This window comes from Macaca fascicularis, chromosome 4 (assembly GCF_037993035.2).
Source record: "Macaca fascicularis isolate 582-1 chromosome 4, T2T-MFA8v1.1".
Classification (NCBI taxonomy): Eukaryota; Metazoa; Chordata; class Mammalia; order Primates; family Cercopithecidae; genus Macaca; species Macaca fascicularis.
In genome coordinates this window covers 30,538,090-30,546,761 of record NC_088378.1, presented here as the reverse complement: position 1 = coordinate 30,546,761, position 8,672 = coordinate 30,538,090, and the positions used below count along the sequence as shown (strand labels likewise).

The following is an 8,672-nucleotide window of genomic DNA, read 5'->3' as shown; positions in this document are numbered from 1 at the left end:
AAGAGATCCTGGCAAGCATGTAAGGATGAGAAGCCAGAGAAGACTCCATCTAAGAAATGTCTTCAAAAGAGGTTAACCCAGAAAATAATCTTCATTATTTGCAAATGATGAAGAATTTATCAAAGGTGCCTCTAAAGAACCAGCTCATGACACATGTAAAATGCCACTAGTTAAACACATGCCACAAAGAGGGCTTAAGAAGGAGGGGAAGAAAAATCAATAGAGAAGGGAGTGTGCTTTCTCTTTGAACTACTTTTTTCTATGCCTGGAAAAAAATGGACCCAGAGGGAAGGGAAGGATGAAAGAAAGAACAGCCCTCACTGCTACCTACAAGTGGCTTTTGGCCCAAAGTCAGGTTTGAATTTAGGAAAAAAAAAAAGGATATGAGTTTGAAACTTTAATCTGGATAAAACAGAATTGGATTAGATTGTTTCATGCCTTAAAATGAGGAGAAAGCTATAGGATCCTCTCAAGGTGTAATTGAAAGATGGAAAATGAAGAGTCTCCATGTCATGGTCGAAGGTAAAGATTACAGGGGAAAGAATAATGCTTCATGCTTGCATCCTCAAGTTTTGAAATTCAATAAAGTGCTTATGTTAGTTAAGTGGTAATATTTAATTATATCCCCAAAAGTATGTTCTTTTAAATTCAAGTTTACATAACAGATTATTGGATAAGTTTGTCTCTTTCTCTTAAAACATCTAATAAGAGAAGCTCTTATAATAAAAATCAGTGAAATCAAATCCAAGTCTTGATTCCTTTTGTATTTCACATTATTCCACATGAAATTGATTCCTCAGTTATTGACCTCTTCCTAATGCTTTTTCAATAATAGTTCACATATATTTGCACTGGTGCTTTTCTAAAACTTCATGTTATTGTTTTGTATTTTTATTATTGCTCTAACAATACAATGTCACTTTATCAAAATCTACTTGTGTAAAATTAGAAGAGATATAATATCCCTATGTAATTTGAAGACAAAAATCTCTCTAACTTAAGTGTATTTTTGAAGTTTTATGAAGGATATGACACTAACTTAGAAAGGATAAAATGTTTAATGTTCAATGCATTATTTAATATAAAATAATATGAACTAAGTAATTCTTAAAGGCCTCACAATGTTCCATTCTTATTTTGAAAAATTTGTAGAAGTTAGATGAAACAACATTTTCAGTCTTATAGCGTTGACTTCGTATGTTGACCTTATCATCCTTGAAGCTTCTTTAGAGTTACCTGGCCAAGGGTCTTTGCCCAGGATTTGTCTTTATTAAATCTAAAGTAGTACTCACTTCAGCAGCAAATGCACTAAAATTGTGATGATACAGAGATTACCATGGCCCCTACAGAAAGATGACACACAAATTCATGAAGCATTCCATATTCTTCCAGAAAAGATTGGGATTCTATTTTCAAAGTGCTGAAAGAAAAAAAAAACTTTCAACCCAGAATTTTGCATCCTGCCAGAATAAGCTTTATAAATGAAAGAGAAATGAAGTCTTTCCCAGACAAGCAAACACGGAAAGAATTCATCATCACTAGACCAACCTTACAAAACATGCTCAAAGGAGTCCTTAACATGGAAATAAAAGGTTTACACTCATCATCATAAAAACATATGAAAATATAAAACTCAGAAGTCTTATAAAAATTACACAAAGCAAGAAAATGAAGAAAGTATATAGAAACATTAAAAAACCCCACAAATCCATAAAGACAAAAAAAAAATCAAAATAAACGAAGAATCTACAAAGCAACTAGATAAGAATGAACATTGTGGCAGGAAATAAATTCATATATATATATATCAACTTGAATGTAAATTGATTAAATGCTCCACTTAAAAGATACAAATTGGTGGAATGGATTAAAAACAAATCATAATTCAACTACATGCTGCTTACAAGAACCTTACCTTACTTGTAAAGACACATAGGGTGTTGATAAAGAGATGGAAAGAGATATTCCACACACACAGAAACCAAAAGCAGGCAGGAATAGCTATACTTATATCAGATAGGACAGATTTTACAATGACAACAGTAAAAAAATGTCAAACAAGGCCATTAGATAATGAAGGATAGACTTCGATTCAACAGGAAGATATAACAATCTTAACTATATATGTACTCAATACCAGATAACCCAGATTCATAAAACAAACATTACCAGACCTAAAGAAAGAGATATACAGCAATACAATAATAGTAGGGGACTTCAACAGCCCACTGATATCACTAGACACATCAAGACAGGAAATCTACCAAGAAACTGTGGATTTAAATTGGACTTTAGACCAAATTAATCTAAAAGAAATTTACAGAACATGCTCCTCAACAACTGCAGAATACACATTTTTCTTATCAGTGCATGAAATGTTGTCCCAAATAGACCATAATATAGTCCATAAAACAGGTCTCAATAAAATTTTGAAAATTGATATTATATCAACTATCTTCTCAGACCATAGTGGAATAAAACTAGAAATCAATTCAAAGAGGAACTGTCAAAATACATAAATACATTAAAATTAAACAATTAAATGAATGATGTTTGGGCCAATGATGAAATTAAGAGAGGAATTTAAAAACCTTTCAAAATAAATTAAAACAGGGACACATCATACCAAAACATCTGGGATACAGCAAAAGTGTGCTAAGATGAAAGTTTACAGTGTTAAATACCTACATAAAAAATTAGAAAGATCACAAATTAACATCTTATTATCTTACCTCACAAACAAACCAAACCCAAAGCTATTAGAAGATAAAAGCAATAATCAAAAAAAAAAAAAAAATGAATGAAATTGAGACCCCAAAACAATAAAAATGGTCAATGAAATGAAAAATTGTTTTTTGAAAATATAGACAAAATTGTTAGACTGCTGACTAGAATAAGTATGAAAAGAAAAAATTCAAATAAACATAATCAGAAATGAAAAAGGAGACATTACAACTGATACCACAGAAGTATAAAATATCAAGGACTACTATGAAGAACTGTATGCCTGTACAATCACAGACTAAAAAATCTAGAAGAAATGTATAAATTCCTGGAAATATGCAACCTTTCAAGATTGAACCTGGAAGAAATATATATCCTGAACAGATCAATAATGAGTAGTACAATTGAAGCAGTAAAAAACAAACCTCCCAACACAACAAGACCAGGATCAAATGGATTTACAGATGAATTCTAACAAACATAACAAAGAAGAACTGATACTTATCCTACTGAAAGTCTCCCAAAAAAATTGAGGAGGAAGGAATTCTCTCCAGTTCATCCAATGAAGCCAGTATCACTCTGATACCAGAGTTAAACAAGAACACAGGAACAACAACAAAAACAACAAAATGACAAACCAGTATTCTTGATGAATATAGATGCAAAAATCCTCAACAGAATACTATCAAACAAAATCCAACAGAACATCAAAAAAACAATATACCATGATCAAGTGGGATTTATTCCAGGAATGCAAGGATTATTCAATATATACAAAACAACAAATTTGATTTGCCACATACACTGAATTAAAAACAAAATTCATATGATCATCTCAATAGATGCAGAAAAACATCTGATATAATTCAGCATTTCTTCATGATTAAAACACTCAACACACTAGGCATAGAAAGAAAATACTTCAAAATAATAAAAAACATATATGATAAACTCAAAATAATAAAAGCCATATATGATAAATAATAAAAACCATATATGATAAGCCAACATCATACTGAACAGGAAAAAGTTGAAAGCATCCCCCTCTAAGATCTGGAACAAGACAGGATGCCCACTTACACCACTCCTATTCAACACAGTACTGGAAGTCTTAGCCAGAGAAATCAGGCCAGAGGAAGAAATATAAATCATCCAAATTGGAAAAGAAGAAGTCAAATTATCTCTGCTGTGATACTATCTTATACCTAGAAAAACTTACAGACTCCTCTAAAAGACCCCTAGAGTTTACAAATGACTTCAAAAAAGTCACAATATACAAAATCGATATACAGAAATTGGTAGCATTTCTGTACACTAATAATGATCAAGCTGAGAAGCAAATCAATAAGTCAATTACATTTACACTAGTTACAAAAAAAAAAGTATAAAACATTTAGGAATATATTTAACCAAGGAAGTGAAATAACTCTACAAGGAAAACTAAAACACACAAATAAAATAACTTGCAGATGAGACAAAGAAATGAAAAAACATTCTATGCTAATGGATTGGAAGAGTCAATATTGTTAAAAATGATCATATTGCCCCAAATGATCTATAGGTTCAATGCAATAACTATCAAAATACCAATGTTGTCTTTCACAGAATTAGAAAAAAAAAAAATCCTGAAATTTATATGATCCCAAAAAGAGCTCAAATTCCCAATGCAATCCTAAGCAAAAAGAACAAACTGAAGGCATCACATTACCTGACTTCAAATTATACTACAAGGCTATTTTCATATAATAAGTAGTATAGTAACCAAAACAGAATGGTACTAGTATGAAAGTAGACACACAGATCAAGGGAACAGAATAGAGAATCAAGAAATAAAGCATACATACCTACAGCCAACTGATCTTTGACAAAGTTATCAAAAACATGCACTTGGGGAAAGACACCCTATTCAATTAATGATGCTGGGAAATTTGAATTGTCGTATACAGGAGAATGAAACTGGACCCCTATGTCTCAGTATATAAAAAAATTAACTCAAGACGAATGAAATACTTAAATGTAAGCCCTGAAACTATAAAAATACTAACAGAAAACCTAGGAAAAACTCTTCTGGACATTGGTCTAGGGAAAGAATTCTTGATTAATACTCAAAAGCAAATTCAACAGAAACAAAAATAGACAAATGGGATTTAATTAAATTAAAAAGCTCTACATAGTAAAAGAAATAATCAACAAAGTGAACTAATAACTTGAAGAATGGGATTAAATACGTGCAAACTATACATCTTACAAAAAACTAATATCCATAATCTACATGGAACTCAAACCACTCAACAATAACAAATCAAACTCCTTAAAAAGTGGACAAACACACACAGACATTTTGAAAAAGAAGACACAGAAATGATCAAGAAGCAGATGAAAAAATGTTCAACATCACTAATCATCAGAGAAATGCAAATGCAAACCACCATGAGAGACCATCTTACATCAGTCACTTACTAAATGGCAGAAAAAAAAAGGATGTTGGTGAGGATGTGGAGAAAAGAGAACACTTATACATGATTGGTGGGAATGTAAATTAGTGCAATCTCTATGGAAAACAGTATGGACATTTCTCAAAGAACTAAAAATAGATCTATCATTCAGTCCAGCAATCCCACTACTGGATATATGTCCAAAGAAAAATAAATCATTATATCAAAAAGATACTGTACCTGTTTGTTTATCACAGCACTACTTATAACAGCAAGAATACAGAATCTATGTAAGTGTCCATCAATGAATGATTGGATAAAGTTATTAAATACACGTGCACGCGCGCGCGCACACACACACATACACACACACACCAGTACTATTCAGCCATCATGTATTTTGCAGCAACATAAATGAAACTGAAGGACATTATCTTAAGTGAAATAACTCAGAAAATCCTTCATGATCTCATATATGGGAGCTAATTTGTACATATGGACATAGAAAGTGGAATGATAGACAATGGAAACTCAGAAGGGTGGGAGGTTAGGAACAGGGGTGAGGGATCAGACGTCACTTAATGGGTACAATGTTCATTACTTAGGTGATGACTATACTAAAAGCTCAGAGTTGACCACTATGCAACATATCCACGTAACAAAACAACACTTGTACTCACTAAATCTATAAAAACAAATGAATCCAAAGCACGCTTTAACCACTAGAAATAATTCAATACAAAATAACGTTGGCAATAGCTAAAAATGAAAAAGTTAACATTATTATTAACCAAAATGTAAGGTATAATAAAGTCTTTGGCAACATTTAGATCCCTAAAATTCAATACAGGTAAAAATAGACTTCATAAAGTTTTTTATAAGGTTCCTAGTGGCAGAAACTATAGCTAGGATAATGTGGATATCAATGGTGTTGCCAGGTATGTGAATATCACACAGTATGGTATATTAGTTAAATTCCAAGGTTTGAAGCATCTACTTGAATTCCACTCCCATTATGTACCAAATATATATCTTTGGAAAGATACTTAGGTATCTATGCCTCAGTTTATTATTTATTTATTTGTGAAATCAAAACAATAATATCTATCCAGGCTGCTAGAAGTTGTGTGTGTGTGTGTGTGTGTGTGTGTGTGTGTGTGTGTGTGTGTGTGTGTATGTATATAATTTAGAAGCATGTCTGGCAAATAGTGTCTGCTAAATAAGTATTATCTTATCTACTAGTGCTACTATATTAGGAAATGATATTCCAGACAAAGAGAATGCTAAGGCAAAACTAAAGGGGGAAATGATTGTGGCATATTTTGAAGAAGAGAAAGCCAGTAATGGGTAAACTAGTCAAAACTTAGGAAGGAGAGTAGGCAGGCATGGATCCTGAGGACCTCTATAACCAAAACATGAGCTTGGATTTCACTCTAGGTGCAGTGCTGAGCACTTAGATGAATTTAAATGCTGAGGAGAATTGTTTTGTGTACAAGGAACAGAAAGTAGGATGGCTTTCTCTACACATGTTAGAAAATCTGAGTCGAAAGTTGAAAGGTAAATAGGGTAGCTGAAAGAGAAAAATCAACTGATGGTGGTCTTTAGTGCATTAATTTAAAGGCATTGTATTTGAGACAATAGAGAATTACAAACCATTACTATTTCTGAGAAGGGAAATGATTTACTTAGTCACTTACTTAGATAACATTAAACAGAAAATGACCCTGGAATTACAGATTAGATTTTTATATAAAGATGCTGATGGCTTTTAGGAGGTTGCTGAGGATCTGTATTGTTTTATCTAAGTTATATTACCAAGAGAAAATTATGCCAGTAAAAAATGAAGTTGAAAATATTTTGATAGATTTCAAATTTCTACCCAATCTGAGAAATTCAGGAGGTATATTAATCACTATTCTAATTATATGAACAATTTAGACAAAAGAAAGAGGAAAAAGGGGCTGCTTATCTGTGTTAAATTATGCAACTATTTGTAGAGTCTGAGGGTGGAAAAAATCCTACTTTAAAGAGCTGACACAAAGTAGCATAAAATTTCAAATAAAGAAAAGCTAAGTAATAAAAATGATATGTATTAGTTCACATAAAACTTAGCCAGATTTTTATATTTTAAATTATATATAATTAAAATTTTTAATATGTAAACTTTATATAAAATTTTAAAATATATAATTTTCATATTATATATAATTATGTATTTATATATTCATCTTGCCTACCTACATATAATGCTGGAGGGTATTTGTGCATATATGTCCCCAGCTACACACCTTTTTTAAAAACTTCATCACTTTTAGGTTATGATGTAAATACTAAGACATGAAGATGCAGCTAAGGATCTTAAAGGCCATTGTAGGACTTCAGTGAAATAGAGAGCCATGTGACAATTTTGATTAGAGAAATGGCATTATATGATATCATTTTTGAAAGCTTCACTCTAGTACTTTTGTTGATTATAGGTAGTAGAAGGGCAAGAGTATAAGCCAGGAGACCTGCTTAGAGGTTATAGTGGTAATCCAGGTAGGAGATGAAAGTGGAAATAGTGGAAGAGATGAGAAGACACTATAGTATAATATACACAATATTTAATATAAAGCTGAAGAGATTTGCTGGTGGATAGACTGCGAAGTATGAAAAAGAGGAATCAAGAGTGAATCCCAAGGTATTTTTTGGACTGTAACTTGGGAAGATTGAGTCAATGCATACTAAGAAAGGAAAAACTGGAACTGGTTTTGTGAGGAAAAAATCTGAAGCTCATTATTGGGTTTGAAATGTCTGTTGAAATTCAGGGAAGATTATAAATGGGCAGTTGATATGAAATCCAGTTTAGAACAGACACTATGCTGAAGATACTGGGATTTGTCAGCATATATAAGGATTTATATAAGATGTTTAAAACCATGAGACTAGATGAGTTGACAAAATAGCAAATGACAGGAGAGAAGAGGTCAAAAGGACTGAGACTAGAACACTGTAAAATGTAGAGGTCAGAGAGAAGAGTTATCAGCAAAAGCCAGTGAGAAAGAGCCAGCAATGAGGAAAGATAAATTGAATAGTCAGTTGTCCTTAACCACACATTGGGAAAGTATTAACACATAATGAATTGATTTACATTACAAAACACTATGCTTCAAACTAATGAGTTTAAAACAGAAGAATTATGAAGAAAAATGTAGTTCTTCTCTTTTGGATACTGCTTTAAGGTAAATAAAAAGTACTTTCCCAGCTAACTTTTTTACTTAAATTCAAGCATAGCATGTCTGTTTTGTGATTTTTATCTATCATTGTTTCCAAAAGGCTGCACTTACCAGTGAGTTAAGGCACTTAGGCTTTATTACAAAAGTTGGGGAGTGTGGAGAGCCCAATGCAAGCTGACAAAAAAGAAAAATAAGTTTTTAGAGCATCCGTGACTAAAAACTAAGAATCATAAGGGAATAAAATAATAGAACTGTAGACTTGGACTGAAAGAGCCAGTGCACAAAAAAGAACAAGAGG

The 8,672-nt window shown here is 32.0% G+C and overlaps 1 pseudogene; it reads left to right on the top strand.

Moving 5' to 3' along the window:
• Nucleotides 1–1,288: 1,288 nt before the first annotated feature.
• On the top strand, nt 1,289–1,388 carry LOC123573183 (U6 spliceosomal RNA; annotated as a pseudogene).
• The last annotated feature ends 7,284 nt before the right edge of the window (nt 1,389–8,672 follow it).